The sequence below is a fragment of the Nicotiana tabacum genome, chromosome 1, assembly GCF_000715075.1.
Source record: "Nicotiana tabacum cultivar K326 chromosome 1, ASM71507v2, whole genome shotgun sequence".
Taxonomy (NCBI): Eukaryota; Viridiplantae; Streptophyta; class Magnoliopsida; order Solanales; family Solanaceae; genus Nicotiana; species Nicotiana tabacum.
This window is the reverse complement of record NC_134080.1, coordinates 7,484,005-7,511,172: the sequence shown is the minus strand read 5'-3', so window position 1 is coordinate 7,511,172 and position 27,168 is coordinate 7,484,005.

Below are 27,168 nucleotides of genomic sequence, written 5' to 3'. Positions count from 1 at the left end.
CCCCAAGTCAGATTACTAACGACTTGTCAAATACTGAATTTTCGCATGTCACTCAAAATCCGGATGGTAGGATTTGTATTCAATTTGATGATAAGTCTACTATTTATAATAGACATTCTTTTTCTAATCACAGACTTCTACCTGCTATGCAACATATTTCCCCTGTTGAACCAGTTTACGGTCCAGCTCGCAATCGTGCGGCTTCTTTACACACTATTGCTAGCGATAAGCCTGATTCCAAGGTTAAGAGGGTTGAAAGGGTTAAGATTAACCCTCAAACAAATATTGTTCAAGATAATGACAATATTTCAGATAAGGATATTCCTTCTCTATCCGAGATGGATTTCGACCCCAATAATATTTAATGATTCCACACCAAATTGATTTTAGCCCAGGTTCTCGGGCCCGTATTTATATTCAAAAAGAATTTTTTAGTGAAAAATGGAACCAGTTTAAAACATGGTTTTTTGATACTTATAGTAAAGAGGATTTGAATAATATATCTCAAGAATTTTATGAAACTTGTGCCTTACATAATCAAATTATGTATTTTGTTCCTTGGTTTATAACAACTTATTTACCTCTTTATATAAAGGTATTAGAAAGATCTTATAAAGACGGGAGTGGTAATATTACTAAAGCAATTTATCCGCCTCAGGCTCCCTTTATTTTACCTAATAATACTGGTATTACTTTCACTGCCTTTCAAAAATTTATTGATGATAATGTGGCAGCTATTAGTATTGCAGAAATTAATAAATTGATTTCTCAAAACAATTATTTGGGTTTATATGTAAAAATTTTAGGAGAACATATTGGTTCTCTTGATAAAAAACTTGATGATTTGACTATTTTAATAAAAGAAATGGGTACTAAGAAAGGACCAACTGATATTGCCTCCACTTCAGGAAGTAAAACAGTTGATCAAAACATTCTTACTCATATTCAAAGACCTCCTGAGATTCAGGATTTTAAATTTAAATCTCTTGATGACTTAGCTCAGCTTTTAGATAAAAAGCTTTCTGGTTTAAATATTAGACCTATTGATTTATCAAAAAACTTTGCTGATAAAATGGAGACCGTTTCTGATTATAAAACTGAGACTTGGTCAGAGTTTAATAAACTCAAAGGGATTGTTAAACAAAATCATAGGTATGCTGATAAACCAAGAATGCAGACCTATTATTATCCTCGTCCTACTCCTCAAGATGTGTTGATTGAGGAACGAGATTGGAATCAGACTAATACGTCTTATAACGGTTCCGAAATTTATGAATGGAATCTTGATGGTCTAACTGATAGACAATTAACCATTCTCGTACACAGAATGCTCATGTATTCGACTATCTGTAAAAGTGTTAAAAATACAGATAGAACCATTTGCAAAATGATTATTGCAGGATTTACTGGCCAACTTCGTGGCTGGTGGGATAATCATTTATCTGTAGAAGAAAAGGCGTTCGTTATAAATGCTACGGCAACCGACGAAGGTGTTGATAACATAGGTATGGCTCTAGTAGTGGGTAGAGAAGATGCAGTTTATACTCTTATCCTTACAATTTTAGAGCATTTCAACGGTAGATTTACCTCAAACCATCAGACCGTCCGAACTTTACTTGCTAAAGAGGAAGACAATGACGATATCAAGTCATATGAAAAGTTACCAAAAAGAGAAATGATATTTCTCCTTGAAAACTCTGAGATTCAGAGAAAAGAAGAACCGTGGAAAATATTTCAGAGATATCTGATTAATGGATTATACTATCCGGGTGAATCATATAAAACCCGCACCTATTATGAAACTATCCTGATCGGTACAGGTAGTGCAGAATTCCAGCACTTTTCGGGTTATAACACAAATGAAAATGTTTATAACTTTTCAAAAGTCATTATCAAACAGATTATATCTGTTGAAGAATGGGGTATTTCCACAATGAAAGAAAGGCAGATAAGCCTTAATAAATCACCAATGAATTTCACTTATTGGGATTATATTCAAGCATTTGATAAAGTGCTTTATTATAACAATGAAAGACATAAGCATACTTGGTTTATCAAGGTATGCGCCAAGGTATTTACAGGACCTATCCCTAACTGGTTTTTAAACTGGTGGTCATACCACGGTCCTACTACCAAAATTTTGCCTGAACCATTCCTAAAATTATACAAAGAATGGACAAAAGCCTCTCCGTTCTTAACAGATTTATATCACGCAGATCATATCTGCTATCTAGAAAAAATTGATCAGATTTACTTCTTTATTGAATTTTCTATCCCCTGGATCCATAAATGGACCCCGGAAATGGGTTATACGGAAGAACAAATCCCTTGTTTATATAGGGTATTCTACAACAATTTTTGGGACAAATTGATGAAAACTGATCCCAAAACAAAGACGTTATACGGCCAAGAATTATTAGATTCTATAAAAACACAAATTCATTTATATGTGACAGCCCCTCAAAAAAGGATAGTAGAAGAAAGAACTGTTAAACATATTGCTCGGAGAATATCAATCCAAGATGGAGATAAAATGGATTTGATAAATCAATACTTAGAAGGATTAAAAAGAAATCTGCTCCAATCACTAGATCAGTGTGAAAAATCAGACACTTCAATGAGAAGTGAGACGAAAGGTGATGACCTCGTAGAAGATACTCAACCTATATAGCCAGAGATGATATTATCTGACAGAGAAATCGACAAGGTGGAAGAATTCCTCCAACAGATGCAAAATATGGACAAAAAGAAGACTTGACAGCTTATCAGCCGCCAGGACCCACTTAAACAGTAGATACACTGTTCATCAACAGTAGAAACACTGTTTATCTACAGTAAAAACACTGTGTAGGGACCCAGATGTGGGACCCATTTTACTATTCAAGATTCTTTTTTTTGTTATTTAAGAATGCTTCTTCATTTGAAGAAGAAGAAGGCCGGAACCCCCCTATCTCTACTTTCTCTCTCCTCTCTCTCTCTCAACCAACCCCCTTTGTAAACACTTAGTTCATAGCTTAGTTTGTAAATCGAGTTCAAGAATTAATAAAGTTTTGAAGTTCATCTTCAGGGCCTTGCTTCTCGGCCTACAAGGTACATATTTATTCTTCTTTTAAGTATTTTTAGTATCTCTCCCTAGCCGTGACTATGTCCGGCTAAATGGATTCATATCTATGTTGAAGCACTAATTTCTCTTGCATATTAACCATGAAGAATCCAGACTCTTTCAAAATATAAAGAAATTGTAATATAGTTTCTTGATTTGGTTCCAAGATGGTGGTACAGTCAGTTCTGGTACTACTCTTATTGGCTTTGCCTTAGTGGCTACGTCTAGCCAGCTGTGACATTAAAGCCCGCTGAAGTTGTCGAAAGGGCTACCTCTTTCACAGTAAGAACTGCTAGACACATGGGCTCAGTAAGAGTATGTATCGGGCTTAGACAGGCCCCTTGCTTGGGTAAAAGGATATAGATCCTTCCATACAGTCATTAAACTATAATAGAATTTCCGTATATTTCGAATCCTTATTGGTCGTGCGGACTACCGCCAACCTTTAAAGTGTACTAAAGCAGCTAGATCTGGATGGCCGTGCGGACTACCGCCCGCCTACCTAGATCCTGGTGTAAAATGGTATCAGAGCCTTGTAATATAGTTTCTTGATTTGGTTCCAAGATGGTGGTACAGTCGGTTCTGGTACTACTCTTATTGGCTTTGCCTTAGTGGCTACGTCTAGCCAGCTGTGACATTAAAGCCCGCTGAAGTTGTCGAAAGGGCTACCTCTTTCACAGTTAGAACTGCTAGACACATGGGCTCAGTAAGAGTATGTATCGGGCTTAGACAGGCCCCTTGCTTGGGTAAAAGGATATAGATCCTTCCATACAGTCATTAAACTATAATAGAATTTCCGTATATTTCGAATCCTTATTGGTCGTGCGGACTACCGCCAACCTTTAAAGTGTACTAAAGCAGCTAGATCTGGATGGCCGTGCGGACTACCGCCCGCCTACCTAGATCCTGGTGTAAAATGGTATCAGAGCCTAGGAATTTTTATGGTAAATGTGTAATAGATATGAAAGATTCAACATAGATATGAAGCTTTTGGAATGGATCTGGGAGAAACAAGTACTAAAAGTACTAGACTTTGAAGAGGTAGATATACCTCAAAACCTTGATTTGTTAAATAAATGGACAATTCCTAAAGTTTCTATAAAAACCATTTATGATTATGGTTGGTTTGATAAACTTTCTTCTAAACAATTGATAAAAACGACTGAACAGTCCTTAGCATTAAATTCGTCTGAACAGACTATTCGTTTGTTAAACAAACATGATATAGATTTATACAAGCATCATTACCATTATGTGCATATTGGTATGGTTCAAATTGCTTTTAAACCTTTAACCCTTAAAGGGTTACCAGAGACCTTCTTAGCAGCTCTTAGAGATGCTAGAAATCTGAATTTCAGACAGTCTCTAATGGGTTCGATAGAATCTACAGTGGCCTATGGTCCTGTATATTTTAATACTCAACCCAATTTGCAACTATCTCTTTCTGATGTTAATATTCTTGATGCTTTAACTTTAAATGTGAAAACGCATAGTTATAATTATGCGTCTGGTTCTGAACTTATATGTCTGTCCTATAGGATTTATTTCAAATTATTATCTACTTTAAATCCTAAATGTAAGTTATACGATACTTCGGATCAGACCATACTGGTCGAAACCAATTTTGCAAAGTCCAAGGTCACCACTAGGAGACCTATCAGATGGGAGGAAATTAATTTTCCGACTACATGGACTTTAAATTCTGTTATATCCCCAAGTCAGATTACTAACGACTTGTCAAATACTGAATTTTCGCATGTCACTCAAAATCCGGATGGTAGGATTTATATTCAATTTGATGATAAGTCTACTATTTATAATAGACATTCTTTTTCTAATCACAGACTTCTACCTGTTATGCAACATATTTCCCCTGTTGAACCAGTTTACGGTCCAGCTCGCAATCGTGCGGCTTCTTTACACACTATTGCTAGCGATAAGCCTGATTCCAAGGTTAAGAGGGTTGAAAGGGTTAAGATTAACCCTCAAACAAATATTGTTCAAGATAATGACAGTATTTCAGATAAGGATATTGCTTCTCTATCCGAGATGGATTTCGACCCCAATAATATTTAATGATTCCACACCAAATTGATTTTAGCCCAGGTTCTCGGGCCCGTATTTATATTCAAAAAGAATTTTTTAGTGAAAAATGGAACCAGTTTAAAACATGGTGCAACCGACGAAGGTGTTGATAACATAGGTATGGCTCTAGTAGTGGGTAGAGAAGATGCAGTTTATACTCTTATCCTTACAATTTTAGAGCATTTCAACGGTAGATTTACCTCAAACCATCAGACCGTCCGAACTTTACTTAATGGACTTAGATGTAAGACCCTTAGTGAGTTTAGATGGTATAAAGATACTTTTATGAGTAGAGTTATGGAACTACCCGAGAATAGATATGAGCATTGGAAAGCCAAGTTTATAGACGGCCTCCCTTCCTTATTTGCTGAAAGAGTAAGGAATGTGTTAAAAGGTAGTTGCGGAGAGATTCTGTATAATAATTATACCTATGGTAAGCTTATAGGTGTTTGTACAGAAGAAGGTCTAAAATTATGTAATGAGCTAAGACTTTCTAGACAGCTTAAGATAGATAAGCTTAAAGAAAGGTCCCAAGTAGGTGACTTTTGTACCCAGTTTGGTTTACCCGGAACTTCCACTCAAAATAGGAAGAAGAAAACCAAATATCATAGGTACCCTAACCCGGATAGCCCGTATAAGAAAAAGAGGTCTAGATATAGGCCTAAGGAAGAACGTGATACTAGAAAAGCGAACAGGAAATCTACTCGATTTGCGAAGAATAGATCCAAACGTGATCTCGCTGATATTAAGTGTTATAAGTGTGGAAAGTTTGGTCATATTTCTCCAAACTGCAAGCTTCAAAAGCTAAAAACCTTAGAACTCGATTATGAGTTACACGATAAGGTTTATGGCTTGTTATACACTTCGGGATCAGAATCTGACTATTACTCAGACACTGAATCTGAAGCTGAAGTTGAGTTAATTGATTTTTCTGATAATAATAAAAATGTTGATACTGCTTGCACTGCTTGCAAAGGTGATATTTGTGCTTGTGATAGTGACGAATTTTATAAATTGAAATCACAATTTGATGATCTTAATATAAAAACTATTACATCTGACAATGTAATAGAACTTTTAAAAGAAGTTACTGATGAAAAACTTCGTGAAAAAATTATTACTTTAGCTGCAAGTTCAAGTTCTAGTAGTTCAAAAACTGTTGAAAAATACAAAAACGAATTTGAACACTTTGCACCATATTCTTTATCTGAAATAAATAGAAGACTTCAAAAGTCCAGTACTCCTAGTCGAGATACTTCTTTTGATGATTTAAAAGAAGAAATCGAAAATTTGAAAAGAGATATTAAGTCTCTTAAGCAAAATCAAATGATTTGCGATCACCGGATTACTCAAATTGAGAAAAATAATTCTCTACCTGAATCTTCGACTAAAGGATTTTCTGATTTTTCTAATGATAAAGGAAAAGAAATTTCTGATGAAAAATCTGATTTATTTTTAGGTATGATGCAAATTGTTACTGCACACAAATGGTATATAAAATGTACTATTTTAATTGATAATAATTTTTCTATAACTGATATAGCTATGATTGATAGTGGTGCAGATGTAAGCTGCATTCAGGAAGGATTGATTCCTACTAGATATTTTCAAAAGACTACTCATTTGGTGAAATCCGCTTCTGGTCATGCTTTAGATATAGAGTACAAATTGCCTAATACTCATATTTGCCAGAATAAAGTCTGTATTCCACATTTCTTCTTTTTGGTAAAAAACCAGTTATACCCTCCAATCATACTTGGAACACCTTTTATTAATGCTATTTATCCGTTTAATAATATAGATAAACATGGTTTTTCTGCTACTTATCAAAATAAAAAGATAAGCTATTCCTTTGTTACAGATCCCGTAACTAGAGATATTAATGCCTTGATTAATATGAAACAAAGGCATGTTGATTCACTACAATTAGAAATTCTTAGTATGAATATATTCGATACTATACAATCTGCAAAAGTCCAGCAGAAGATTAAATTAATTGCTGAAAAAATGGCCGTTGATATTTGCGCCGATCACCCTAGTGCCTTTTGGAACAGGAAAAGGCATATTGTAACTCTTCCATACGAAGAAACCTTCTCCGAGGATGATATTCCTACTAAATCTCGACCTTGCCAGATGAATGCTGAGCTAGTTGAATTCTGCAAAAACGAGATTGATAGTTTGTTACAAAAGGGTTTGATAAAACCCTCAAAATCTCCTTGGTCATGTTCTGCCTTTTATGTTAATAATGCGGCAGAGAAGGAACGAGGTATTCCTCGCTTAGTCATAAATTATAAACCATTAAATAAACATCTAAAATGGATTAGGTATCCTATCCCTAATAAAAGGGACTTGCTATCCAGATTATATGACGCCAATATATTTTCAAAATTTGATTTAAAATCTGGTTATTGGCAAATTCAAATATTTAAAGAGCATACTTATAGGACTGCTTTTAATGTTCCATTTGGGCAATATGAATGGAATGTTATGCCATTTGGTTTGAAAAATGCCCCTTCTGAATTTCAAAAAATTATGAATGATATTTTTAACCCATATTTGGATTTTATCATCGTTTATATTGACGACATATTGGTATTTTCTAAAACTCTGGAGATGCATATTAAGCATCTTGATATTTTCAAGAAAATTGTTATACAAAACGGTTTAGTAATCTCTAAGCCCAAGATGAGTCTATTCCAAACAAATGTTCGTTTTCTAGGTCATAATATTTGCCAGGGAAAAATTACCCCAATACAAAGATCTATTGATTTTGCCTCAAAATTTCCTGATGTTATCACTGACAGGACTCAATTACAAAGATTTTTGGGAAGTCTAAATTATATTTCCCCTTTTTATAAAAGTTTGTCACGAGATCTAGCCCCTCTATACGATCGGCTAAAGAAAGATCATAAACACCCTTGGACTAACCAACATACTAAGTTAGTCAAAAGTATTAAAGGGCGTGTTAAATCTTTACCATGTTTAACCCTTGCCAATCCTACTTGGCAAAAGATTATCGAGACAGATGCGTCTAATGTTGGATATGGAGGGATTTTGAAACAAGTAAATCCCAATAATAAGAGTGAATACTTAATAAGATTTCACTCTGGTACATGGACGGAAGCCCAAAAGAAATACGCTACTGTGGCGCATGAAATGTTAACAATTGTTAAGTGTGTATTAAAATTTCAAGACGACTTATACAACCAAAAGTTTTTGATAAAAACTGATGCTCAATCGGTTAAATACATGTTTGACAAAGATTTTAAGCACGATGCTTCAAAATTAATATTTGCTAGATGGCAGGCTCAGCTAGCACCTTTCGATTTTGAAATACAATACAAAAAAGGAATTGATAATTCCCTTCCGGATTTTCTATCCCGGGAATATTTAGAATAGATTATGAATTATTATACCATGTTTTTTGATGATAAGGTACTGATCACTATTCTTAAAGTGATTAAATTAAATAGAGACTTACAAGAAGTTATACTTGATATTATTATGGCTGACATTATTCAAACAAGGGAAGAAGAACACTATAATTTTCAAGAAGTTATTGATATTCTTCAGTTAATTGAAAATGTGTGTCCCTTCGGTCAAGATGATATCAGCACTAGAATTATGCTATCCTTTTTAATTAATAATGATTTGCAATCACTTTTTAATTAATAATGATTTGCAATTTCCGCAGAATGGACCCTTCATGGGTCACCCGGGGCAGAGGTAGGGGAAGATCTTCCCCTAGTAGGACCTATTCTCAGGGATCGTCATACGGATCCTCATCAACCTCTCCAGTAATACAAAGAGGAAAAAAGAGTTTGATAAACTCAAAGGTGCCGCATACAGGAGAATCCTCAGGACATTCTATACATCTGGAAGATATTCCAGAAGACAGTCCGTTATACGGACATCTGCAGGCTTATTTAGCATCCAAAAAGCAAAGTGATACTTTTGCTTCAATTGCTAAAGAGGAAGACAATGACGATATCAAGTCATATGAAAAGTTACCAAAAAGAGAAATGATATTTCTCCTTGAAAACTCTGAGATTCAGAGAAAAGAAGAACCGTGGAAAATATTTCAGAGATATCTGATTAATGGATTATACTATCCGGGTGAATCATATAAAACCCGCACCTATTATGAAACTATCCTGATCGGTACAGGTAGTGCAGAATTCCAGCACTTTTCGGGTTATAACACAAATGAAAATGTTTATAACTTTTCAAAAGTCATTATCAAACAGATTATATCTGTTGAAGAATGGGGTATTTCCACAATGAAAGAAAGGCAGATAAGCCTTAATAAATCACCAATGAATTTCACTTATTGGGATTATATTCAAGCATTTGATAAAGTGCTTTATTATAACAATGAAAGACATAAGCATACTTGGTTTATCAAGGTATGCGCCAAGGTATTTACAGGACCTATCCCTAACTGGTTTTTAAACTGGTGGTCATACCACGGTCCTACTACCAAAATTTTGCCTGAACCATTCCTAAAATTATACAAAGAATGGACAAAAGCCTCTCCGTTCTTAACAGATTTATATCACGCAGATCATATCTGCTATCTAGAAAAAATTGATCAGATTTACTTCTTTATTGAATTTTCTATCCCCTGGATCCATAAATGGACCCCGGAAATGGGTTATACGGAAGAACAAATCCCTTGTTTATATAGGGTATTCTACAACAATTTTTGGGACAAATTGATGAAAACTGATCCCAAAACAAAGACGTTATACGGCCAAGAATTATTAGATTCTATAAAAACACAAATTCATTTATATGTGACAGCCCCTCAAAAAAGGATAGTAGAAGAAAGAACTGTTAAACATATTGCTCGGAGAATATCAATCCAAGATGGAGATAAAATGGATTTGATAAATCAATACTTAGAAGGATTAAAAAGAAATCTGCTCCAATCACTAGATCAGTGTGAAAAATCAGACACTTCAATGAGAAGTGAGACGAAAGGTGATGACCTCGTAGAAGATACTCAACCTATATAGCCAGAGATGATATTATCTAACAGAGAAATCGACAAGGTGGAAGAATTCCTCCAACAGATGCAAAATATGGACAAAAAGAAGACTTGACAGCTTATCAGCCGCCAGGACCCACTTAAACAGTAGATACACTGTTCATCAACAGTAGAAACACTGTTTATCTACAGTAAAAACACTGTGTAGGGACCCAGATGTGGGACCCATTTTACTATTCAAGATTCTTTTTTTTTGTTATTTAAGAATGCTTCTTCATTTGAAGAAGAAAGAGGCCGGAACCCCCCCTCTCTCTCTACTTTCTCTCTCCTCTCTCTCTCTCAACCAACCCCCTTTGTAAACACTTAGTTCATAGCTTAGTTTGTAAATCGAGTTCAAGAATTAATAAAGTTTTGAAGTTCATCTTCAGGGCCTTGCTTCTCGGCCTACAAGGTACATATTTATTCTTCTTTTAAGTATTTTTAGTATCTCTCCCTAGCCGTGACTATGTCCGGCTAAACGGATTCATATCTATGTTGAAGCACTAATTTCTCTTGCATATTAACCATGAAGAATCCAGACTCTTTCAAAATATAAAGAAATTGTAATATAGTTTCTTGATTTGGTTCCAAGATGGTGGTACAGTCAGTTCTGGTACTACTCTTATTGGCTTTGCCTTAGTGGCTACGTCTAGCCAGCTGTGACATTAAAGCCCGCTGAAGTTGTCGAAAGGGCTACCTCTTTCACAGTAAGAACTGCTAGACACATGGGCTCAGTAAGAGTATGTATCGGGCTTAGACAGGCCCCTTGCTTGGGTAAAAGGATATAGATCCTTCCATACAGTCATTAAACTATAATAGAATTTCCGTATATTTCGAATCCTTATTGGTCGTGCGGACTACCGCCAAACCTTTAAAGTGTACTAAAGCAGCTAGATCTGGATGGCCGTGCGGACTACCGCCCGCCTACCTAGATCCTGGTGTAAAATGGTATCAGAGCCTTGTAATATAGTTTCTTGATTTGGTTCCAAGATGGTGGTACAGTCGGTTCTGGTACTACTCTTATTGGCTTTGCCTTAGTGGCTACGTCTAGCCAGCTGTGACATTAAAGCCCGCTGAAGTTGTCGAAAGGGCTACCTCTTTCACAGTTAGAACTGCTAGACACATGGGCTCAGTAAGAGTATGTATCGGGCTTAGACAGGCCCCTTGCTTGGGTAAAAGGATATAGATCCTTCCATACAGTCATTAAACTATAATAGAATTTCCGTATATTTCGAATCCTTATTGGTCGTGCGGACTACCGCCAACCTTTAAAGTGTACTAAAGCAGCTAGATCTGGATGGCCGTGCGGACTACCGCCCGCCTACCTAGATCCTGGTGTAAAATGGTATCAGAGCCTAGGAATTTTTATGGTAAATGTGTAATAGATATGAAAGATTCAACATAGATATGAAGCTTTTGGAATGGATCTGGGAGAAACAAGTACTAAAAGTACTAGACTTTGAAGAGGTAGATATACCTCAAAACCTTGATTTGTTAAATAAATGGACAATTCCTAAAGTTTCTATAAAAACCATTTATGATTATGGTTGGTTTGATAAACTTTCTTCTAAACAATTGATAAAAACGACTGAACAGTCCTTAGCATTAAATTCGTCTGAACAGACTATTCGTTTGTTAAACAAACATGATATAGATTTATACAAGCATCATTACCATTATGTGCATATTGGTATGGTTCAAATTGCTTTTAAACCTTTAACCCTTAAAGGGTTACCAGAGACCTTCTTAGCAGCTCTTAGAGATGCTAGAAATCTGAATTTCAGACAGTCTCTAATGGGTTCGATAGAATCTACAGTGGCCTATGGTCCTGTATATTTTAATACTCAACCCAATTTGCAACTATCTCTTTCTGATGTTAATATTCTTGATGCTTTAACTTTAAATGTGAAAACGCATAGTTATAATTATGCGTCTGGTTCTGAACTTATATGTCTGTCCTATAGGATTTATTTCAAATTATTATCTACTTTAAATCCTAAATGTAAGTTATACGATACTTCGGATCAGACCATACTGGTCGAAACCAATTTTGCAAAGTCCAAGGTCACCACTAGGAGACCTATCAGATGGGAGGAAATTAATTTTCCGACTACATGGACTTTAAATTCTGTTATATCCCCAAGTCAGATTACTAACGACTTGTCAAATACTGAATTTTCGCATGTCACTCAAAATCCGGATGGTAGGATTTATATTCAATTTGATGATAAGTCTACTATTTATAATAGACATTCTTTTTCTAATCACAGACTTCTACCTGTTATGCAACATATTTCCCCTGTTGAACCAGTTTACGGTCCAGCTCGCAATCGTGCGGCTTCTTTACACACTATTGCTAGCGATAAGCCTGATTCCAAGGTTAAGAGGGTTGAAAGGGTTAAGATTAACCCTCAAACAAATATTGTTCAAGATAATGACAGTATTTCAGATAAGGATATTGCTTCTCTATCCGAGATGGATTTCGACCCCAATAATATTTAATGATTCCACACCAAATTGATTTTAGCCCAGGTTCTCGGGCCCGTATTTATATTCAAAAAGAATTTTTTAGTGAAAAATGGAACCAGTTTAAAACATGGTGCAACCGACGAAGGTGTTGATAACATAGGTATGGCTCTAGTAGTGGGTAGAGAAGATGCAGTTTATACTCTTATCCTTACAATTTTAGAGCATTTCAACGGTAGATTTACCTCAAACCATCAGACCGTCCGAACTTTACTTAATGGACTTAGATGTAAGACCCTTAGTGAGTTTAGATGGTATAAAGATACTTTTATGAGTAGAGTTATGGAACTACCCGAGAATAGATATGAGCATTGGAAAGCCAAGTTTATAGACGGCCTCCCTTCCTTATTTGCTGAAAGAGTAAGGAATGTGTTAAAAGGTAGTTGCGGAGAGATTCTGTATAATAATTATACCTATGGTAAGCTTATAGGTGTTTGTACAGAAGAAGGTCTAAAATTATGTAATGAGCTAAGACTTTCTAGACAGCTTAAGATAGATAAGCTTAAAGAAAGGTCCCAAGTAGGTGACTTTTGTACCCAGTTTGGTTTACCCGGAACTTCCACTCAAAATAGGAAGAAGAAAACCAAATATCATAGGTACCCTAACCCGGATAGCCCGTATAAGAAAAAGAGGTCTAGATATAGGCCTAAGGAAGAACGTGATACTAGAAAAGCGAACAGGAAATCTACTCGATTTGCGAAGAATAGATCCAAACGTGATCTCGCTGATATTAAGTGTTATAAGTGTGGAAAGTTTGGTCATATTTCTCCAAACTGCAAGCTTCAAAAGCTAAAAACCTTAGAACTCGATTATGAGTTACACGATAAGGTTTATGGCTTGTTATACACTTCGGGATCAGAATCTGACTATTACTCAGACACTGAATCTGAAGCTGAAGTTGAGTTAATTGATTTTTCTGATAATAATAAAAATGTTGATACTGCTTGCACTGCTTGCAAAGGTGATATTTGTGCTTGTGATAGTGACGAATTTTATAAATTGAAATCACAATTTGATGATCTTAATATAAAAACTATTACATCTGACAATGTAATAGAACTTTTAAAAGAAGTTACTGATGAAAAACTTCGTGAAAAAATTATTACTTTAGCTGCAAGTTCAAGTTCTAGTAGTTCAAAAACTGTTGAAAAATACAAAAACGAATTTGAACACTTTGCACCATATTCTTTATCTGAAATAAATAGAAGACTTCAAAAGTCCAGTACTCCTAGTCGAGATACTTCTTTTGATGATTTAAAAGAAGAAATCGAAAATTTGAAAAGAGATATTAAGTCTCTTAAGCAAAATCAAATGATTTGCGATCACCGGATTACTCAAATTGAGAAAAATAATTCTCTACCTGAATCTTCGACTAAAGGATTTTCTGATTTTTCTAATGATAAAGGAAAAGAAATTTCTGATGAAAAATCTGATTTATTTTTAGGTATGATGCAAATTGTTACTGCACACAAATGGTATATAAAATGTACTATTTTAATTGATAATAATTTTTCTATAACTGATATAGCTATGATTGATAGTGGTGCAGATGTAAGCTGCATTCAGGAAGGATTGATTCCTACTAGATATTTTCAAAAGACTACTCATTTGGTGAAATCCGCTTCTGGTCATGCTTTAGATATAGAGTACAAATTGCCTAATACTCATATTTGCCAGAATAAAGTCTGTATTCCACATTTCTTCTTTTTGGTAAAAAACCAGTTATACCCTCCAATCATACTTGGAACACCTTTTATTAATGCTATTTATCCGTTTAATAATATAGATAAACATGGTTTTTCTGCTACTTATCAAAATAAAAAGATAAGCTATTCCTTTGTTACAGATCCCGTAACTAGAGATATTAATGCCTTGATTAATATGAAACAAAGGCATGTTGATTCACTACAATTAGAAATTCTTAGTATGAATATATTCGATACTATACAATCTGCAAAAGTCCAGCAGAAGATTAAATTAATTGCTGAAAAAATGGCCGTTGATATTTGCGCCGATCACCCTAGTGCCTTTTGGAACAGGAAAAGGCATATTGTAACTCTTCCATACGAAGAAACCTTCTCCGAGGATGATATTCCTACTAAATCTCGACCTTGCCAGATGAATGCTGAGCTAGTTGAATTCTGCAAAAACGAGATTGATAGTTTGTTACAAAAGGGTTTGATAAAACCCTCAAAATCTCCTTGGTCATGTTCTGCCTTTTATGTTAATAATGCGGCAGAGAAGGAACGAGGTATTCCTCGCTTAGTCATAAATTATAAACCATTAAATAAACATCTAAAATGGATTAGGTATCCTATCCCTAATAAAAGGGACTTGCTATCCAGATTATATGACGCCAATATATTTTCAAAATTTGATTTAAAATCTGGTTATTGGCAAATTCAAATATTTAAAGAGCATACTTATAGGACTGCTTTTAATGTTCCATTTGGGCAATATGAATGGAATGTTATGCCATTTGGTTTGAAAAATGCCCCTTCTGAATTTCAAAAAATTATGAATGATATTTTTAACCCATATTTGGATTTTATCATCGTTTATATTGACGACATATTGGTATTTTCTAAAACTCTGGAGATGCATATTAAGCATCTTGATATTTTCAAGAAAATTGTTATACAAAACGGTTTAGTAATCTCTAAGCCCAAGATGAGTCTATTCCAAACAAATGTTCGTTTTCTAGGTCATAATATTTGCCAGGGAAAAATTACCCCAATACAAAGATCTATTGATTTTGCCTCAAAATTTCCTGATGTTATCACTGACAGGACTCAATTACAAAGATTTTTGGGAAGTCTAAATTATATTTCCCCTTTTTATAAAAGTTTGTCACGAGATCTAGCCCCTCTATACGATCGGCTAAAGAAAGATCATAAACACCCTTGGACTAACCAACATACTAAGTTAGTCAAAAGTATTAAAGGGCGTGTTAAATCTTTACCATGTTTAACCCTTGCCAATCCTACTTGGCAAAAGATTATCGAGACAGATGCGTCTAATGTTGGATATGGAGGGATTTTGAAACAAGTAAATCCCAATAATAAGAGTGAATACTTAATAAGATTTCACTCTGGTACATGGACGGAAGCCCAAAAGAAATACGCTACTGTGGCGCATGAAATGTTAACAATTGTTAAGTGTGTATTAAAATTTCAAGACGACTTATACAACCAAAAGTTTTTGATAAAAACTGATGCTCAATCGGTTAAATACATGTTTGACAAAGATTTTAAGCACGATGCTTCAAAATTAATATTTGCTAGATGGCAGGCTCAGCTAGCACCTTTCGATTTTGAAATACAATACAAAAAAGGAATTGATAATTCCCTTCCGGATTTTCTATCCCGGGAATATTTAGAATAGATTATGAATTATTATACCATGTTTTTTGATGATAAGGTACTGATCACTATTCTTAAAGTGATTAAATTAAATAGAGACTTACAAGAAGTTATACTTGATATTATTATGGCTGACATTATTCAAACAAGGGAAGAAGAACACTATAATTTTCAAGAAGTTATTGATATTCTTCAGTTAATTGAAAATGTGTGTCCCTTCGGTCAAGATGATATCAGCACTAGAATTATGCTATCCTTTTTAATTAATAATGATTTGCAATCACTTTTTAATTAATAATGATTTGCAATTTCCGCAGAATGGACCCTTCATGGGTCACCCGGGGCAGAGGTAGGGGAAGATCTTCCCCTAGTAGGACCTATTCTCAGGGATCGTCATACGGATCCTCATCAACCTCTCCAGTAATACAAAGAGGAAAAAAGAGTTTGATAAACTCAAAGGTGCCGCATACAGGAGAATCCTCAGGACATTCTATACATCTGGAAGATATTCCAGAAGACAGTCCGTTATACGGACATCTGCAGGCTTATTTAGCATCCAAAAAGCAAAGTGATACTTTTGCTTCAATTGCTAAAGAGGAAGACAATGACGATATCAAGTCATATGAAAAGTTACCAAAAAGAGAAATGATATTTCTCCTTGAAAACTCTGAGATTCAGAGAAAAGAAGAACCGTGGAAAATATTTCAGAGATATCTGATTAATGGATTATACTATCCGGGTGAATCATATAAAACCCGCACCTATTATGAAACTATCCTGATCGGTACAGGTAGTGCAGAATTCCAGCACTTTTCGGGTTATAACACAAATGAAAATGTTTATAACTTTTCAAAAGTCATTATCAAACAGATTATATCTGTTGAAGAATGGGGTATTTCCACAATGAAAGAAAGGCAGATAAGCCTTAATAAATCACCAATGAATTTCACTTATTGGGATTATATTCAAGCATTTGATAAAGTGCTTTATTATAACAATGAAAGACATAAGCATACTTGGTTTATCAAGGTATGCGCCAAGGTATTTACAGGACCTATCCCTAACTGGTTTTTAAACTGGTGGTCATACCACGGTCCTACTACCAAAATTTTGCCTGAACCATTCCTAAAATTATACAAAGAATGGACAAAAGCCTCTCCGTTCTTAACAGATTTATATCACGCAGATCATATCTGCTATCTAGAAAAAATTGATCAGATTTACTTCTTTATTGAATTTTCTATCCCCTGGATCCATAAATGGACCCCGGAAATGGGTTATACGGAAGAACAAATCCCTTGTTTATATAGGGTATTCTACAACAATTTTTGGGACAAATTGATGAAAACTGATCCCAAAACAAAGACGTTATACGGCCAAGAATTATTAGATTCTATAAAAACACAAATTCATTTATATGTGACAGCCCCTCAAAAAAGGATAGTAGAAGAAAGAACTGTTAAACATATTGCTCGGAGAATATCAATCCAAGATGGAGATAAAATGGATTTGATAAATCAATACTTAGAAGGATTAAAAAGAAATCTGCTCCAATCACTAGATCAGTGTGAAAAATCAGACACTTCAATGAGAAGTGAGACGAAAGGTGATGACCTCGTAGAAGATACTCAACCTATATAGCCAGAGATGATATTATCTGACAGAGAAATCGACAAGGTGGAAGAATTCCTCCAACAGATGCAAAATATGGACAAAAAGAAGACTTGACAGCTTATCAGCCGCCAGGACCCACTTAAACAGTAGATACACTGTTCATCAACAGTAGAAACACTGTTTATCTACAGTAAAAACACTGTGTAGGGACCCAGATGTGGGACCCATTTTACTATTCAAGATTCTTTTTTTTTGTTATTTAAGAATGCTTCTTCATTTGAAGAAGAAGAAGGCTGGAACCCCCTCTCTCTCTACTTTCTCTCTCCTCTCTCTCTCTCAACCAACCCCCTTTGTAAACACTTAGTTCATAGCTTAGTTTGTAAATCGAGTTCAAGAATTAATAAAGTTTTGAAGTTCATCTTCAGGGCCTTGCTTCTCGGCCTACAAGGTACATATTTATTCTTCTTTTAAGTATTTTTAGTATCTCTCCCTAGCCGTGACTATGTCCGGCTAAACGGATTCATATCTATGTTGAAGCACTAATTTCTCTTGCATATTAACCATGAAGAATCCAGACTCTTTCAAAATATAAAGAAATTGTAATATAGTTTCTTGATTTGGTTCCAAGATGGTGGTACAGTCAGTTCTGGTACTACTCTTATTGGCTTTGCCTTAGTGGCTACGTCTAGCCAGCTGTGACATTAAAGCCCGCTGAAGTTGTCGAAAGGGCTACCTCTTTCACAGTAAGAACTGCTAGACACATGGGCTCAGTAAGAGTATGTATCGGGCTTAGACAGGCCCCTTGCTTGGGTAAAAGGATATAGATCCTTCCATACAGTCATTAAACTATAATAGAATTTCCGTATATTTCGAATCCTTATTGGTCGTGCGGACTACCGCCAACCTTTAAAGTGTACTAAAGCAGCTAGATCTGGATGGCCGTGCGGACTACCGCCCGCCTACCTAGATCCTGGTGTAAAATGGTATCAGAGCCTTGTAATATAGTTTCTTGATTTGGTTCCAAGATGGTGGTACAGTCGGTTCTGGTACTACTCTTATTGGCTTTGCCTTAGTGGCTACGTCTAGCCAGCTGTGACATTAAAGCCCGCTGAAGTTGTCGAAAGGGCTACCTCTTTCACAGTTAGAACTGCTAGACACATGGGCTCAGTAAGAGTATGTATCGGGCTTAGACAGGCCCCTTGCTTGGGTAAAAGGATATAGATCCTTCCATACAGTCATTAAACTATAATAGAATTTCCGTATATTTCGAATCCTTATTGGTCGTGCGGACTACCGCCAACCTTTAAAGTGTACTAAAGCAGCTAGATCTGGATGGCCGTGCGGACTACCGCCCGCCTACCTAGATCCTGGTGTAAAATGGTATCAGAGCCTAGGAATTTTTATGGTAAATGTGTAATAGATATGAAAGATTCAACATAGATATGAAGCTTTTGGAATGGATCTGGGAGAAACAAGTACTAAAAGTACTAGACTTTGAAGAGGTAGATATACCTCAAAACCTTGATTTGTTAAATAAATGGACAATTCCTAAAGTTTCTATAAAAACCATTTATGATTATGGTTGGTTTGATAAACTTTCTTCTAAACAATTGATAAAAACGACTGAACAGTCCTTAGCATTAAATTCGTCTGAACAGACTATTCGTTTGTTAAACAAACATGATATAGATTTATACAAGCATCATTACCATTATGTGCATATTGGTATGGTTCAAATTGCTTTTAAACCTTTAACCCTTAAAGGGTTACCAGAGACCTTCTTAGCAGCTCTTAGAGATGCTAGAAATCTGAATTTCAGACAGTCTCTAATGGGTTCGATAGAATCTACAGTGGCCTATGGTCCTGTATATTTTAATACTCAACCCAATTTGCAACTATCTCTTTCTGATGTTAATATTCTTGATGCTTTAACTTTAAATGTGAAAACGCATAGTTATAATTATGCGTCTGGTTCTGAACTTATATGTCTGTCCTATAGGATTTATTTCAAATTATTATCTACTTTAAATCCTAAATGTAAGTTATACGATACTTCGGATCAGACCATACTGGTCGAAACCAATTTTGCAAAGTCCAAGGTCACCACTAGGAGACCTATCAGATGGGAGGAAATTAATTTTCCGACTACATGGACTTTAAATTCTGTTATATCCCCAAGTCAGATTACTAACGACTTGTCAAATACTGAATTTTCGCATGTCACTCAAAATCCGGATGGTAGGATTTATATTCAATTTGATGATAAGTCTACTATTTATAATAGACATTCTTTTTCTAATCACAGACTTCTACCTGTTATGCAACATATTTCCCCTGTTGAACCAGTTTACGGTCCAGCTCGCAATCGTGCGGCTTCTTTACACACTATTGCTAGCGATAAGCCTGATTCCAAGGTTAAGAGGGTTGAAAGGGTTAAGATTAACCCTCAAACAAATATTGTTCAAGATAATGACAGTATTTCAGATAAGGATATTGCTTCTCTATCCGAGATGGATTTCGACCCCAATAATATTTAATGATTCCACACCAAATTGATTTTAGCCCAGGTTCTCGGGCCCGTATTTATATTCAAAAAGAATTTTTTAGTGAAAAATGGAACCAGTTTAAAACATGGTGCAACCGACGAAGGTGTTGATAACATAGGTATGGCTCTAGTAGTGGGTAGAGAAGATGCAGTTTATACTCTTATCCTTACAATTTTAGAGCATTTCAACGGTAGATTTACCTCAAACCATCAGACCGTCCGAACTTTACTTAATGGACTTAGATGTAAGACCCTTAGTGAGTTTAGATGGTATAAAGATACTTTTATGAGTAGAGTTATGGAACTACCCGAGAATAGATATGAGCATTGGAAAGCCAAGTTTATAGACGGCCTCCCTTCCTTATTTGCTGAAAGAGTAAGGAATGTGTTAAAAGGTAGTTGCGGAGAGATTCTGTATAATAATTATACCTATGGTAAGCTTATAGGTGTTTGTACAGAAGAAGGTCTAAAATTATGTAATGAGCTAAGACTTTCTAGACAGCTTAAGATAGATAAGCTTAAAGAAAGGTCCCAAGTAGGTGACTTTTGTACCCAGTTTGGTTTACCCGGAACTTCCACTCAAAATAGGAAGAAGAAAACCAAATATCATAGGTACCCTAACCCGGATAGCCCGTATAAGAAAAAGAGGTCTAGATATAGGCCTAAGGAAGAACGTGATACTAGAAAAGCGAACAGGAAATCTACTCGATTTGCGAAGAATAGATCCAAACGTGATCTCGCTGATATTAAGTGTTATAAGTGTGGAAAGTTTGGTCATATTTCTCCAAACTGCAAGCTTCAAAAGCTAAAAACCTTAGAACTCGATTATGAGTTACACGATAAGGTTTATGGCTTGTTATACACTTCGGGATCAGAATCTGACTATTACTCAGACACTGAATCTGAAGCTGAAGTTGAGTTAATTGATTTTTCTGATAATAATAAAAATGTTGATACTGCTTGCACTGCTTGCAAAGGTGATATTTGTGCTTGTGATAGTGACGAATTTTATAAATTGAAATCACAATTTGATGATCTTAATATAAAAACTATTACATCTGACAATGTAATAGAACTTTTAAAAGAAGTTACTGATGAAAAACTTCGTGAAAAAATTATTACTTTAGCTGCAAGTTCAAGTTCTAGTAGTTCAAAAACTGTTGAAAAATACAAAAACGAATTTGAACACTTTGCACCATATTCTTTATCTGAAATAAATAGAAGACTTCAAAAGTCCAGTACTCCTAGTCGAGATACTTCTTTTGATGATTTAAAAGAAGAAATCGAAAATTTGAAAAGAGATATTAAGTCTCTTAAGCAAAATCAAATGATTTGCGATCACCGGATTACTCAAATTGAGAAAAATAATTCTCTACCTGAATCTTCGACTAAAGGATTTTCTGATTTTTCTAATGATAAAGGAAAAGAAATTTCTGATGAAAAATCTGATTTATTTTTAGGTATGATGCAAATTGTTACTGCACACAAATGGTATATAAAATGTACTATTTTAATTGATAATAATTTTTCTATAACTGATATAGCTATGATTGATAGTGGTGCAGATGTAAGCTGCATTCAGGAAGGATTGATTCCTACTAGATATTTTCAAAAGACTACTCATTTGGTGAAATCCGCTTCTGGTCATGCTTTAGATATAGAGTACAAATTGCCTAATACTCATATTTGCCAGAATAAAGTCTGTATTCCACATTTCTTCTTTTTGGTAAAAAACCAGTTATACCCTCCAATCATACTTGGAACACCTTTTATTAATGCTATTTATCCGTTTAATAATATAGATAAACATGGTTTTTCTGCTACTTATCAAAATAAAAAGATAAGCTATTCCTTTGTTACAGATCCCGTAACTAGAGATATTAATGCCTTGATTAATATGAAACAAAGGCATGTTGATTCACTACAATTAGAAATTCTTAGTATGAATATATTCGATACTATACAATCTGCAAAAGTCCAGCAGAAGATTAAATTAATTGCTGAAAAAATGGCCGTTGATATTTGCGCCGATCACCCTAGTGCCTTTTGGAACAGGAAAAGGCATATTGTAACTCTTCCATACGAAGAAACCTTCTCCGAGGATGATATTCCTACTAAATCTCGACCTTGCCAGATGAATGCTGAGCTAGTTGAATTCTGCAAAAACGAGATTGATAGTTTGTTACAAAAGGGTTTGATAAAACCCTCAAAATCTCCTTGGTCATGTTCTGCCTTTTATGTTAATAATGCGGCAGAGAAGGAACGAGGTATTCCTCGCTTAGTCATAAATTATAAACCATTAAATAAACATCTAAAATGGATTAGGTATCCTATCCCTAATAAAAGGGACTTGCTATCCAGATTATATGACGCCAATATATTTTCAAAATTTGATTTAAAATCTGGTTATTGGCAAATTCAAATATTTAAAGAGCATACTTATAGGACTGCTTTTAATGTTCCATTTGGGCAATATGAATGGAATGTTATGCCATTTGGTTTGAAAAATGCCCCTTCTGAATTTCAAAAAATTATGAATGATATTTTTAACCCATATTTGGATTTTATCATCGTTTATATTGACGACATATTGGTATTTTCTAAAACTCTGGAGATGCATATTAAGCATCTTGATATTTTCAAGAAAATTGTTATACAAAACGGTTTAGTAATCTCTAAGCCCAAGATGAGTCTATTCCAAACAAATGTTCGTTTTCTAGGTCATAATATTTGCCAGGGAAAAATTACCCCAATACAAAGATCTATTGATTTTGCCTCAAAATTTCCTGATGTTATCACTGACAGGACTCAATTACAAAGATTTTTGGGAAGTCTAAATTATATTTTCCCTTTTTATAAAAGTTTGTCACGAGATCTAGCCCCTCTATACGATCGGCTAAAGAAAGATCATAAACACCCTTGGACTAACCAACATACTAAGTTAGTCAAAAGTATTAAAGGGCGTGTTAAATCTTTACCATGTTTAACCCTTGCCAATCCTACTTGGCAAAAGATTATCGAGACAGATGCGTCTAATGTTGGATATGGAGGGATTTTGAAACAAGTAAATCCCAATAATAAGAGTGAATACTTAATAAGATTTCACTCTGGTACATGGACGGAAGCCCAAAAGAAATACGCTACTGTGGCGCATGAAATGTTAACAATTGTTAAGTGTGTATTAAAATTTCAAGACGACTTATACAACCAAAAGTTTTTGATAAAAACTGATGCTCAATCGGTTAAATACATGTTTGACAAAGATTTTAAGCACGATGCTTCAAAATTAATATTTGCTAGATGGCAGGCTCAGCTAGCACCTTTCGATTTTGAAATACAATACAAAAAAGGAATTGATAATTCCCTTCCGGATTTTCTATCCCGGGAATATTTAGAATAGATTATGAATTATTATACCATGTTTTTTGATGATAAGGTACTGATCACTATTCTTAAAGTGATTAAATTAAATAGAGACTTACAAGAAGTTATACTTGATATTATTATGGCTGACATTATTCAAACAAGGGAAGAAGAACACTATAATTTTCAAGAAGTTATTGATATTCTTCAGTTAATTGAAAATGTGTGTCCCTTCGGTCAAGATGATATCAGCACTAGAATTATGCTATCCTTTTTAATTAATAATGATTTGCAATCACTTTTTAATTAATAATGATTTGCAATTTCCGCAGAATGGACCCTTCATGGGTCACCCGGGGCAGAGGTAGGGGAAGATCTTCCCCTAGTAGGACCTATTCTCAGGGATCGTCATACGGATCCTCATCAACCTCTCCAGTAATACAAAGAGGAAAAAAGAGTTTGATAAACTCAAAGGTGCCGCATACAGGAGAATCCTCAGGACATTCTATACATCTGGAAGATATTCCAGAAGACAGTCCGTTATACGGACATCTGCAGGCTTATTTAGCATCCAAAAAGCAAAGTGATACTTTTGCTTCAATTGCTAAAGAGGAAGACAATGACGATATCAAGTCATATGAAAAGTTACCAAAAAGAGAAATGATATTTCTCCTTGAAAACTCTGAGATTCAGAGAAAAGAAGAACCGTGGAAAATATTTCAGAGATATCTGATTAATGGATTATACTATCCGGGTGAATCATATAAAACCCGCACCTATTATGAAACTATCCTGATCGGTACAGGTAGTGCAGAATTCCAGCACTTTTCGGGTTATAACACAAATGAAAATGTTTATAACTTTTCAAAAGTCATTATCAAACAGATTATATCTGTTGAAGAATGGGGTATTTCCACAATGAAAGAAAGGCAGATAAGCCTTAATAAATCACCAATGAATTTCACTTATTGGGATTATATTCAAGCATTTGATAAAGTGCTTTATTATAACAATGAAAGACATAAGCATACTTGGTTTATCAAGGTATGCGCCAAGGTATTTACAGGACCTATCCCTAACTGGTTTTTAAACTGGTGGTCATACCACGGTCCTACTACCAAAATTTTGCCTGAACCATTCCTAAAATTATACAAAGAATGGACAAAAGCCTCTCCGTTCTTAACAGATTTATATCACGCAGATCATATCTGCTATCTAGAAAAAATTGATCAGATTTACTTCTTTATTGAATTTTCTATCCCCTGGATCCATAAATGGACCCCGGAAATGGGTTATACGGAAGAACAAATCCCTTGTTTATATAGGGTATTCTACAACAATTTTTGGGACAAATTGATGAAAACTGATCCCAAAACAAAGACGTTATACGGCCAAGAATTATTAGATTCTATAAAAACACAAATTCATTTATATGTGACAGCCCCTCAAAAAAGGATAGTAGAAGAAAGAACTGTTAAACATATTGCTCGGAGAATATCAATCCAAGATGGAGATAAAATGGATTTGATAAATCAATACTTAGAAGGATTAAAAAGAAATCTGCTCCAATCACTAGATCAGTGTGAAAAATCAGACACTTCAATGAGAAGTGAGACGAAAGGTGATGACCTCGTAGAAGATACTCAACCTATATAGCCAGAGATGATATTATCTGACAGAGAAATCGACAAGGTGGAAGAATTCCTCCAACAGATGCAAAATATGGACAAAAAGAAGACTTGACAGCTTATCAGCCGCCAGGACCCACTTAAACAGTAGATACACTGTTCATCAACAGTAGAAACACTGTTTATCTACAGTAAAAACACTGTGTAGGGACCCAGATGTGGGACCCATTTTACTATTCAAGATTCTTTTTTTTTTGTTATTTAAGAATGCTTCTTCATTTGAAGAAGAAGAAGGCTGGAACCCCCTCTCTCTCTACTTTCTCTCTCCTCTCTCTCTCTCAACCAACCCCCTTTGTAAACACTTAGTTCATAGCTTAGTTTGTAAATCGAGTTCAAGAATTAATAAAGTTTTGAAGTTCATCTTCAGGGCCTTGCTTCTCGGCCTACAAGGTACATATTTATTCTTCTTTTAAGTATTTTTAGTATCTCTCCCTAGCCGTGACTATGTCCGGCTAAACGGATTCATATCTATGTTGAAGCACTAATTTCTCTTGCATATTAACCATGAAGAATCCAGACTCTTTCAAAATATAAAGAAATTGTAATATAGTTTCTTGATTTGGTTCCAAGATGGTGGTACAGTCAGTTCTGGTACTACTCTTATTGGCTTTGCCTTAGTGGCTACGTCTAGCCAGCTGTGACATTAAAGCCCGCTGAAGTTGTCGAAAGGGCTACCTCTTTCACAGTAAGAACTGCTAGACACATGGGCTCAGTAAGAGTATGTATCGGGCTTAGACAGGCCCCTTGCTTGGGTAAAAGGATATAGATCCTTCCATACAGTCATTAAACTATAATAGAATTTCCGTATATTTCGAATCCTTATTGGTCGTGCGGACTACCGCCAACCTTTAAAGTGTACTAAAGCAGCTAGATCTGGATGGCCGTGCGGACTACCGCCCGCCTACCTAGATCCTGGTGTAAAATGGTATCAGAGCCTTGTAATATAGTTTCTTGATTTGGTTCCAAGATGGTGGTACAGTCGGTTCTGGTACTACTCTTATTGGCTTTGCCTTAGTGGCTACGTCTAGCCAGCTGTGACATTAAAGCCCGCTGAAGTTGTCGAAAGGGCTACCTCTTTCACAGTTAGAACTGCTAGACACATGGGCTCAGTAAGAGTATGTATCGGGCTTAGACAGGCCCCTTGCTTGGGTAAAAGGATATAGATCCTTCCATACAGTCATTAAACTATAATAGAATTTCCGTATATTTCGAATCCTTATTGGTCGTGCGGACTACCGCCAACCTTTAAAGTGTACTAAAGCAGCTAGATCTGGATGGCCGTGCGGACTACCGCCCGCCTACCTAGATCCTGGTGTAAAATGGTATCAGAGCCTAGGAATTTTTATGGTAAATGTGTAATAGATATGAAAGATTCAACATAGATATGAAGCTTTTGGAATGGATCTGGGAGAAACAAGTACTAAAAGTACTAGACTTTGAAGAGGTAGATATACCTCAAAACCTTGATTTGTTAAATAAATGGACAATTCCTAAAGTTTCTATAAAAACCATTTATGATTATGGTTGGTTTGATAAACTTTCTTCTAAACAATTGATAAAAACGACTGAACAGTCCTTAGCATTAAATTCGTCTGAACAGACTATTCGTTTGTTAAACAAACATGATATAGATTTATACAAGCATCATTACCATTATGTGCATATTGGTATGGTTCAAATTGCTTTTAAACCTTTAACCCTTAAAGGGTTACCAGAGACCTTCTTAGCAGCTCTTAGAGATGCTAGAAATCTGAATTTCAGACAGTCTCTAATGGGTTCGATAGAATCTACAGTGGCCTATGGTCCTGTATATTTTAATACTCAACCCAATTTGCAACTATCTCTTTCTGATG